Here is an 11,662-nt window from a genome sequence, read left to right on the forward strand (position 1 = left end):
GAAGAGAAGGACGAGGGGGGACATGATAGCAGTGTTCCAATATCTCAGGGGCTGCCACAAAGAAGAGGGAGTCAAGCTATTTTCCAAAGCGCCTGAAGGCAGGACAAGGAGCAACAGGTGGAATCTAACCAAAGAGAGAAGCAACCTAGAACTAAGGAGAAACTTCCTGACAGTTAGAACAATTAACCAGTGGAACAACCTGCCTCCAGAAGCGGTGAATGCGCCAACACTGGAAGTTTTTAAGAAAAAACTGGACAGCCATTTGTCCGAAATGGTATAGGGTTTCCTGTCTGAGCAGGGGGTTGGACTAGATGACCTCCAAGGTCCCTTCCAACTTTATCATAATTATCATTATCATCTGTAAACTTTTATTTCAGTTCACATCCCTGAGAGAAATTCTACAGAAAAAGGACAGTTTGAAGACACATTTTCAGTGTTTATCTCACATCTCCCCACACACCTATTGGAAACATACATCAAGCAATCCTCCAAATCGCATTTTGTCCATTGACTTCTCCTGGATTCTCATTTTCAACCTCAGTGAATTGGCTGAAGTGGTTGGGGGTGGAGGACTAGGAAAGGGGGGGGGAAAGGAAAAGGAAAGGGAAATCTCTCAAATGACTTGATCCCCCCCATCTGCCACACTGTGGGATTCACACTTTATTCTCCACAGGGGCAGTTTTTCTCGCAGGTGATTCTGCCAATGAAAGAAACTTGAAAGGGGCTTTCATGCTTTAATCCAAAAGAAAAACAAAACACCCTCCTTTTTGTTTTCCCTTAAAATCTAATTGTGTTCATCACCTTCCCCCTGCCCCTTATAATAATAATAATAATAATTAAAAAAAAACTTGCTGGATTGGAGACAGTTTTCTTCAAATGAGCAGAGGGGGAGACAGAGAGAGACAGAGAAAGGAAGGGATATTTGCAATATCTCCAACATAATGCCATTTCAAGGTCAAGGTAGGACTTTTGGAAGCAAGCTGCAAATTCTCCTTTTCTTCAATTAAGATGATACCTGTTTGTTCACACCTCCTGTGCAAATATTTTACACAATTCCAGACCTTATGAATTATGTGCAGGAGGGAGGTATCTTGCAAGGCTATGTTGATTATCCATTAAGGGAATTAACACAGTAAACAATTTGAGGATGGAAGTTTAACCTATATTTAATGAGAAAGCAAGTGTCACTGAATATAACGGGATTTACAGTGGTAGAATAGAATAGAATAGAATAGAATAGAATAGAATAGAATAGAATAGAATAGAATAGAATAGAATAGAGTGTAGAGTAGAGTAGAGTAGAGTAGAGTAGAGTAGAGTAGAGTAGAGTAGAGTAGAGTAGAGTAGAGTAGAGCTGGAAGGGACCTTGGAGATCTTTTAGTCCAGCCCCCTGCTCAAGCAGGAGAACCTATACCATATAGAATAGAATAGAGTAGAGTAGAGTAGAGTAGAGTAGAGTAGAATAGAATAGAATAGAATAGAATAGAATAGAATAGAATAGAATAGAATAGAATAGAATAGAATAGAATAGAGCTGGAAGGGACCTTGGAGGTCTTTTAGTCCAGCCCCCTGCTCAAGCAGGAGAACCTATACCATATAGAATAGAATAGAGTAGAGTAGAGTAGAGTAGAGTAGAGTAGAGTAGAATAGAATAGAATAGAATAGAATAGAATAGAGCTGGAAGAGACCTTGGAGGTCTTCTAGTCCAGGCCCCTGCTCAAGCAGGAGAACCTATACCATTTCAGACAAGTGACTGTCTAGCCCCTTCTTGAAAATCTTCTTGAAAATGATGGAGCACCCACGATTTCTGGAGGCAAGCTGTTCCACTGGGTGATTGTCCTCACTGTCAGGAAGTTTCTCCTTAATTCTAGGTTGCTTCTCTCTTTGACCATTTTCCAGCCATTGTTTCTTGTCCTGCCTTCTGGTGCTTTGGTGAATAATGTGACCCCTCCTTCTTTGTGGCAGCCCCTTAAATACTGTAATACTGCTATCATCTCCCCTATTTCTTCTTTTCTTTAGACTAGCCAACCCAAGTCCTGCAGCCATTCTTCGTATGTTTTAGTCTCCAGGTCTTTGATCATCTTAGTTGCTCTCCTCTGAATTTTTTCCAGACACTCAACATCTTTTTTGTGATATGGTGACCACAATTGGCTGCAGTATTCCAGGTGTGGTCTTACTAGGGTTTTATAAAGCGGTACTAATACTTCACATGATTTTGATTCTATGCCTCTGTTTATACAACCCAGGATTGTATTAGCTTTTATGGCTGCTGCTGCACACTGCTGGCTCATAGTCAAGTGATCGTCCACTAGGACTCCAAGGTCCCTGTCACAATTACTGTTTTTGAGCCAGGTCTCGCCTAATCTATACTTGTACCTTTGATTTTTCCTGCCTAAATGTAAGACTTTAATTTTCTCCACATTGAAACTCATTTTGTTTGATAGGGCCCATTGTTCAAGTTTGTCAAGATCTTTTTGGATCCTGAGTTTGTCTTCTGGGGTGTTGGATACTCCTACCAGTTTGGTGTCATCTGTAAATTTGATGAGTTCCCCTTCAATTCCTTCATCTAAATCATTGGTGGAGATATTTAAGTGTACTGGGCCTAAGACGGAACCTTGTGGTACTCCACTGCTTACTTCTCTCCATATGGATGTAGTGCCATTGAGGACTACTTGTTGAGTATGGTTTGCCAGCCAGCTACAGATCCATCTTGTCTATTCCACCTTTTTCTAGCTTACCAAGGAGTAGGTTGTGGTCTACTTTATCAAATGCCTTACTGAAGTCTAAGTATACTACGTCCACAGCATTTTGCTGGTCTACTAGTTTAGTCACTTGATCATGTGACCATAGGGATGCTATGACGGTTGTAAGTGTGAGCAGGGCTTTTTTTGTCATAGAACGCCCAGAACGGAGTTCCAGCACCTTTTTTGGATGGAACTTTGTAGGGTAGGCAAGGCGTGATGTATGACATGTGTGAGTTCCAGCACATTTTTTTTTTTTTACAGAAAAAGCACTGAGTGTGAGTATCAGTTATAAATCACTTTTTCAGTGCATCGTAACTTTGAACAGTTGCTTAATGAATGGTTGTAAATCAAGGACTATCTGTATGGATAATACTACATTTGTCCTAATAAACTAGTAAAACCAAACTAGTTATGGTTTATTCATAATTTTGCATAATTACAATGCAAAGTGCGAATGGGATCTTAATTTTGGTAGTCTTTTTGAAGCTCACTTGAAGGACCAATCCAGGCAAAAGATCAAGTACCATTTGTCTGCTACATATCCCAATTTTGCCCAGAGTTTCTAAAGACTAAGTCCTGCTGAAGTGGAATTTAATTCAGAACTTAATTAGGATTCAACTGCAATTTGAAAATTTGTCCTGTTATCTAAGGAACAGAACCGAAAGTCAGGGAAAATATCAAGGATTTCCACTCTATGGCTTTTAAAACTATTTTAATAGATGCCCTGCTTTCCTTTAGAGGAAAAAAAGTGACAAAACAACTAGTAATAAAAACTATAATGAAAGTGTTACAAACAAAACAAATTACACAATCAATTAAATTGTTTCTGCAACCAGAAAACCCGCAAAAATAGACAGGAAAAAGCTGTCAGCCATTGCTAAAAAGCTAAGTGTTATTTTGCAATCAAAAGTTAGGCTGCCACATTTAATCGAATAATTGGTTAATCTTCTTTTTAAAGATCTCTTAATTGACTCTAAAGGTACTGCAGTTAATTGGGCCACACATTTCCTGTAAAGACTTTATTATTTAATATAAGTGCTTTAAAAACTGTAGATGGCAAGCATTTTGAAAGGTCTTTTGTACAAGGGAATGTCCTTTCCAGGTTGATGTCCCTCTTGACGAGTATGGGCACCTTTCAAGAAAAAATAATTACCCTGCTTGATTCAGAAATAATATTTTTACCCAAATGCAGATTTAATGGGAGACTAATGGATGACCTGTGTTGAAGAATTCATTGATTGCAATTTTCAGAGTGAAGTACGGCCCTAGGAAGAAGCCAACGAACAAAACTTTGGATAAGACCATTGTCACTATGGTGGCAACAAGACTGAAGAGACCTTGTTTCCCCATCCTACTGAACCGATCTTAGATTAAAAGAAAATTGATATTAACCTAAATGAGAGGTGGCACCTTGTTACCCAGAGCCAATTTGGCCTCAGAACAGTGTTTCGCAACCTTGGCAACTTTAAGACATGTGGACTTCAACTCCCAGAATTCTCCAGCCAATCATGGTGGCATATATTAAGAACAGTTGAAGGAACTGGATTTGTCTAGTGACAAGAAGGGCTAGGGGGTGACTAGGGGGTAATATTTGAGGGGCTGCCACAAAGAAGAGGGGGTCAACCTATTTTCCTAAACACAGAAGGCAAAACAAGAAGCAATGGATGGAAACTAATCAAGGAGAGAAGCAATCTAAAATTAAGGAGAAACTTCCTAACAGTGAGAACAATTAACCAGTGGAACAGCTTGTCTTCAGAAGTTGTGGGTGCTCCATCACTAGAGACTTTTAAGAAGAGACTCCACAGTCACTTATCTGAAATGGTATAGGGTCTCCTGCTTGAGCAGGGTGTTGGACTAGAAGACCTCGAAGGTCCCTCCAACTCTATTATTCTGTTATATATCTGCAGTGCTTTTTTTGGAAAAAAAAAAAAAAAGGTGCCGGAGCTCACACATGTCATACAAACCGCCTTGCCTACCCTACAAGGTCCCATCCAAAAAAGGTGCTGGAACTCCGTTCTGGGCGTTCTATGACAAAAAAAAGCCCTGTATATCTGCACAATTTAGTATAAGATGTATCTGAACAATTTAATATAAGATGGCATAGGGTCTTCTGCTTGAGCAGGGGGTTGGACTAGAAGACCTCCAAGTCCTTCCAACTCTGTTATTCTGTTATATATCTGCACAATTTAGTATAAGATGTATCTGAACAATTTAATATAAGATGGAGGAACTGATTGCTTTCCAGATGTTGTAGGATTCAAGCTGCCATCACTTCAGACACAGAGAGTGGTAGCCCACCATCTGGAAGGTTAAAAACTACCACCAATTAAGAAAATAAAGATGCTAACTGGGCATGCCAAAATCTGATATCATTTGTATTCAGGATGTACAGATAAAGGAGAATCACCTTCAAGTGAAGGACGATTCCTGGAGACTAATATGGCCATATCCATCTTGACACGATGGAGAAGTGGCTTATCACGACCATCTTTCACAATGTTTCTTCTGAATCAGTTATCCTGGTCAGTTTTTCTCAACCTTGGCAGCTTGAAAATGTGTGGACTTCAACTCCCAGAATCCCACTTTCTAAATGTTCCTGTTGACTTGTTTTTAATGTAAATGGCTTTAAGGGTAGCATATGTGAGCAGCTGAACCCAGCAGCATCTTAATAATAATAATAATAATAATAATAATAATAATAATAATAATGATGATGATGATGATGATGATGATGATGATGATGATGATGATGATGATGATAATGATAAAGTTGGAAGGGACCTTGGAGGTCATCTAGTCCAACCCCCTGCTCAGGCAGGAAACCCTATACCATTTTGGACAAATGGCTGTCCAGTTTCTTCTTAAAAACTTCCACTGTTGGTGCATTCACCGCTTCTGGAGGCAGATTGTTCCACTGGTTAATTGTTCTAACTGTCAGGAAGTTTCTTCTTAATTCTAGGTTGCTTCTCTCCTTGGTTAGTTTCCACCCGTTGCTCCTTGTCCTGCCTTCAGGCACTTTGGAAAATAGCTTGACTCCCTCTTCTTTGTGGCAGCTCCTGAGATATTGGAACACTGCTATCATGTCCCCCTTCGTCCTTCTCTTTGTTAAACTAGGGTGAGTTTAGCTTCAGACGGGATTAACTGAGGCTAATTTAACTCTCTCATGAAAGTTGTGATGAGTGTAAAGTGTCATGTGATCAGCCCAATTTCATGAGCTTTTTTGGGCCAGTCATTAATCAGATGTTGTGGTCATAAAGCCACCACTGTGGTCATTAAGTGAACCCATAGTTTGCTGAGGGGCCAGTTTTGCTGAAAATAGTAACTGCCAGTTTGGGGCAAAACCGTTGTAAAATAGCAATAGTACTTAGACTTATATACCGCTTCACAGTGCTTTACAATCCTCCCTAAGTGGTTTACAGAGTCAGCATATTGCCCCCAATAATCTGGGTCCTCATTTTACTGCAGAGGCGTAGCATGGGGGGTGCAGGGGGGGCCGGCCGCACCGGGCGCAACATCTGGGGGGGCGCGCTCGCACTCGCAGCTCTCTGCCCCTGCCTGGCTCACTCACTCTCTCTGTAGTGCTGGCTGTGCAAATCCGATCCGAGCCGCCGGGTCGCCGCCCACTGTGGAGGGGGGGGCGCAAATTACTTGCCTTGCCCCGGGTGCTGACAACCCACGCTACGCCACTGTTTTACTGACCTTGAAAGGACGGAAGGCTGAGTCAACCTTGAGAATCGAACTGCCAAACTGCAGGCAGCCGGCAATCAGCAGAAGTAGTACTGCATTCTAACCACTGTGCCACCACACAGTAACATGACCACAGGTCACTATAAACAGCAATAAATGTGATCCATTTGCCTGTTGCTCAAAGTGGAGGGGGGTCAGGTGACTGCAGGGGGCAGAGCTACCATCAGAACTTTGAATCCAGGTCACAAGTAGCTCCCAGGTAGGTCCATCAGACTTGGAACAGTCACTAAGCAATCAGTCATAAGTCGAGGACTATCTGTACTCTTTACCTGCAGTCAGACAACATGTTTAACCTTACTGACTAGCATTTATCCCTTACCTTTGGTGGGTACACAAGACATTTATCCATACACTGATCAAATAGTGAGGTCTGAAGTGATTCCGTGCCACCAAAACCAACCAGCCAAGCTTTAATTGAGGTTACCGGGTTTCACTACTAGCTCTTTACTTGATCTAGTTAAGCAAATTGTACAAACACAGCCTTTCTGTTTCCCCAAGAGAATATATAACAGGATTTCTCAAGTGACTTTACATTTCATGGGTACTCATTTCTGAAGGCCTAGTGTCTACATTCATTAAAATCAGCCGGTACATCTTTTCCTAGACTGCGTCTAGGGAGGAACAAAATTAACTTATTTTACATAGAAAAATAGGACATCAGCCAAGACTGAAATGTTTTCTCGGCACGGTCTTTTTCCTTCCTTAGACAGAGCTGTTTCTTTACCTTTCCGTCATACAGCAGATTCAGAAGGGTGGCTACTTATATGTTTCTTGGCCCCCTCCACAACAAAAGGGGGCCACAGATAAACCACTGGCACCGATCTACACAAAATTGATATACACTGATTTATATGAACACCAATTTATTATTCCGTCAATCAACCAATGCAGATGGCTGCCCGTCTACCAAAAGGGTAAACAAGAATAAAAACACAATAGAAATATATTTTCAGAACATAGAATCATAGGGCTGAAAGGAACCTCAAAGGTCGTCTTGTCTAACCCCCTGTTCAAGACAGGAGTACTTATACCAGGGGTCCCCAACCTTGGCAACTTTAAGACTTGTGGACTTCAACTCCCAGAATTCCTCAGCCAGCTTTGGAGGTCATTTAGTCCAACCCCCTGAATGTCCATCTCAGTCAAATGGTTGACCAATGTCTCTTTGAAAACCTTCAGTGATGGAGCACCCACAACTCCGGGAGGCAAGCTATTCATTGTTCTCACTGTCAGAAAATCTCTCCTTACTTCTAGGTTGGATTTCTCTTCAACAGGCTTCTACCTGTTACGTCTTGTCCTGCCCTCAAGTGCTTTGGGCAACAGGTTGATCTGCTTTGTGACAGCCCCTCAAATATTGGAAGGCAGCTATCAAGTCACTGCTAGTCCTTTTCTTCCATAGGCTAGACATACCTCAACTATTCCCCGTGTAATTTTGCAGACCCCTTATTATTGTTGCTCTTCTCTGCACACCTTCCAGGGTCTCAGCCAAAAAAGTGAATACAATCCTGGGTTGTATAAACAGAGGCATAGAATCAAGATCACACGAAGTATTAGTGCCGCTTTATAAAACCCTAGTAAGACCACACCTGGAATACTGCAGCCAATTTTGGTCACCTCGCCATACTACAAAAAAGATGTTGAGACCTTGGAAAAAGTTCAGAGAAGAGCAGCTAAGATGATCCAAGGCCTTGAGACTAAAATATATGAAGAACGGCTGCAGGACTTGGGTTTGGCTAGTCTAAAGAAAAGAAGAAATAGGGGTGACATGATAGCAGTATTCCAGTATTTGAGGGGCTGCCACAAAGAAGAGGGCGTCAAACTATTCTCCAAAGCATTGGAGGGCAGGACAAAAAACAATGGTTGGAAAGTGCAGGGGACCTCCAGATAGTGCAGCAACATGACTTGAGAATAGAATAGAATAGAATAGAATAGAATAGAATAGAATAGAATAGAATAGAATAGAATAGAACAGAGCTGGAAGGGACCTTGGAGGTCTTCTTAAAAAAAAAAATCTTCAGTGATGGAGCACCCACTGCTCTTACCCACTGGGATAAGGTGTTCCACTGGTTGATTGTCCTCACTGTCAGGAAGTTTCTCCTTAATTCCAGGTTGCTTCTCTCTTTGATCAGCTTCCAACAACAACAACAACAACAACAACAACAACAACAATAATAATAATAAAGTTGAAAGGGACCTTGGGGGTCATCTAGTCAAACCCCCTGCTCAGGCAGAAAACCATATACCATTTCGGATAAATGGCTGTCCAGTCTCTTCTTAAAAACTTCCATTTTTGGAGCATTCACCGCTTTTGGAGGCAGGTTGTTCCACTGGTTAATTGTTCTAACTGTCAGGAAGCTTCTCCTTAGTTCTAGGTTGCTTCTCTCCTTAATTAGTTTCCATCTGTTGCTTCTTGTCCTTCCCTCTGGTGCTTTAGTTAACAATCTGCCCCCCCTTCTTTGTGGCAGCCCCTCAGATACTGGAATACTGCTATCACGTCTCTCCTATTTTTTCTTTTCTTTAGACTAGCCAGACCCAAGTCCCGCACCCGTTCTTCATATGTTTTAGTCTCCAGCCCTTTGATCATCTTAGTTGCTCTTCTCTGAATTTTTGTCCAAACTCTCAACATCTTTTTTGTGATATGGTGACCAAAATTGGCTGCAGTATTCCAGGTGTGGTCTTACTAGGGCTTTATAAAGCGGTAATATTACTTCACGTGATCTTGATTCTATGCCTCTGTTTATACAACCCAGGATTATATTAGCTTTTTTGGTGGCTGCTGCACACTGCTGGCTCATAGTCAAGTGATTGTCCACTAGGACTCCAAGGTCCCTCTCACAGTTACTGTTTTTAAGCCAGGTCTCACCCAATCTGTACTTGTATCTTTGGTTTTTCCTGCCTAAATGTAACCACAGCCAGCTTTACATATGGCAAATCCCTAGATATTGTTGTTAGCATTTATTTCCAGTTTCTGGCAAAAAAAATGCTCATTGGGGAAAATGGATTTGTTTAACAACCACCGTGTTTACTTAATGACCTTCCAGTTTCCTTAACGACCCTCATAAAAATGGTTGTAACTTTGAATCCAGTCATATGATGCCTCAAATTACAATTGCATAAAATTATTATCATAATTCTAGGTTCAATGTAGCCGAGGACTACTTGAATGATCAGCATTTCTCCCTTTCCCCTCTGATTTCAGTTCAAGGGTTAATCTTGAATTATTTTCCACCAACCATCGGAAAAAGTTTTGCCTGGTTTTTTACACACACACCCTTACACTTCCAAAAGCAAACATGTGCACACTTAGTTTTAAAAAGAATACCGTAAATGTCAGAAACTGATTTGAAATATACACCACAGAACCGTTGCATACCATATTGGATTTGTTTGCTGGCTATTTATTTGTCAAATTTATATTCACCACCTTCTCACATGAAGTCACTCTGGTTTGCATACAGTAAAGGAATTTCTCCCTTGTTCTTATTTACTTATTAAATAAATTGGCAAAGCTGGCAAAATATGGTTTTTAAGTCATAAAGGGGAGGGTCACATACTAACCAAGATCACACAAGCATTTTAGACAAAATATGAACCTTACCACAGAACCTAGAATACATAGTTCATGTCAGGGCTATTGGGAGGGGCAGTGCCAAAAAATCAAGATGGCGGTCACAACCAGAATAGTTATGATTGCTATCTTGACATTTCTTTTCCTATTGCAGACTCCCCTGGCAGAGACTGGAATGTTGCACTTACTTAACAGAGTAACAGAGTTGGAAGGGATCTTGAAAGTCTTCTAGTCCAACCCTCTGCTGAAGCAGGAGACCCTATACCATTTCAGACAAATGTTTGTCCAGTCTCTTCTTAAAAGCCTCCAGTGATGGAGCACCTACAATTTCTGGAGCCAAGCCGTTCCACTGGTTAATTGTTCTCACTGTCAGGAAATTTCTCCTTAGTTCTAGGTTGCTTCTTTCCTTGATTATTTTCCATCCATTGCTTCCTGTCCTGCCTTTGGGTGCTTTGGAGAATAGGTTGACCCCTTCTTCTTTGTGGCAGCCCCTCAAATACATTGGAACTTGAGAAGCATCACCATGTTAAGCATATTCAGAAATAAGAAGTTTTCAAAAGTCAGAAGGAAAAGGGAAAGCATGGGTGTAGAAAACAAGTAATAATTTAAAATGCTGTCCTCAATACGTTCTGAAACTGACATGAGGTGAGAAAGAGTGATGTATTATCAGGATAACATTATCTTGAGAAAGTATGGCACTAATACATCAACAGAGCAACAGAGCTTTAATGATATATATAGCCAAAATGGCCCTGGCCAGAGAGAATGAATCTGGGAGACTTTGAACATGTTGATTTATAATAATTTTTAAGCCCCTTTCAGCACTGGATGTCTTTTTTTTTTTTTAGTCAAAGTTTCATTGATGAAGAAGTTTAAGGATAATCATTGGCAGATACAGAAGTTTCAAGACATACAGAATAACAGAATAACAGAGTTGGAAGGGACCTTACAAGTCTTCTAGTCCAATCCCCTGCTTGGACAGGAAACCCTATACATTTCAGACAAATGGTTATCCAATCTCTTCTTAAAAGCCTCCAGTGTTGGAGCATCCACAATTTCTAGTGGCAAGTCATCCCACTGATTAATTGTTCTAACTGTTAGGAGAATCTTTTATCTCCTTCTCTCTACCATAACCTGACTTAATACATCCATTCCAGGCTGAATTTCCTGATGAGCCATGATCTTGTGTAAAGATGGGATATGTTTCCTGTAAGTCAGCAAATCTCAGTGATGAGAGATTTATCTCGAGGTATGAATTGCTGATGATACTATCTTGATAGCTGAAAATGTTATCGAACAGATAGCATGCTTTATTTTGAACTCAGAAATTTTAAAATCTCAGTATTTTAAGCTCATCATGTTTTAATGAACTTACACTTGCAAACATTTGCTTTCATCTCTTAACTTAATTTTCTTAAGTGCAACTTCTTTATTGTTCTGTTCTTCCTTCCTCTTTTTCTTCTTCTTACTAATTGCATTCTTTCTTTTATCCTCTGTAATGTGATTGTAACCTATGGTCACAACAATAAACCTGTTGATTGATCAAGTATGTGGTTTTCATGTTTAGAAGTCATGGCTCTGTTTTTATTATGTTCATATCAATCAT

The sequence above is a fragment of the Protobothrops mucrosquamatus genome, unplaced genomic scaffold (assembly GCF_001527695.2).
Source record: "Protobothrops mucrosquamatus isolate PMUCROS unplaced genomic scaffold, P.Mucros_1.0 scaffold_59, whole genome shotgun sequence".
In the NCBI taxonomy this organism is placed as follows: domain Eukaryota; kingdom Metazoa; phylum Chordata; class Lepidosauria; order Squamata; family Viperidae; genus Protobothrops; species Protobothrops mucrosquamatus.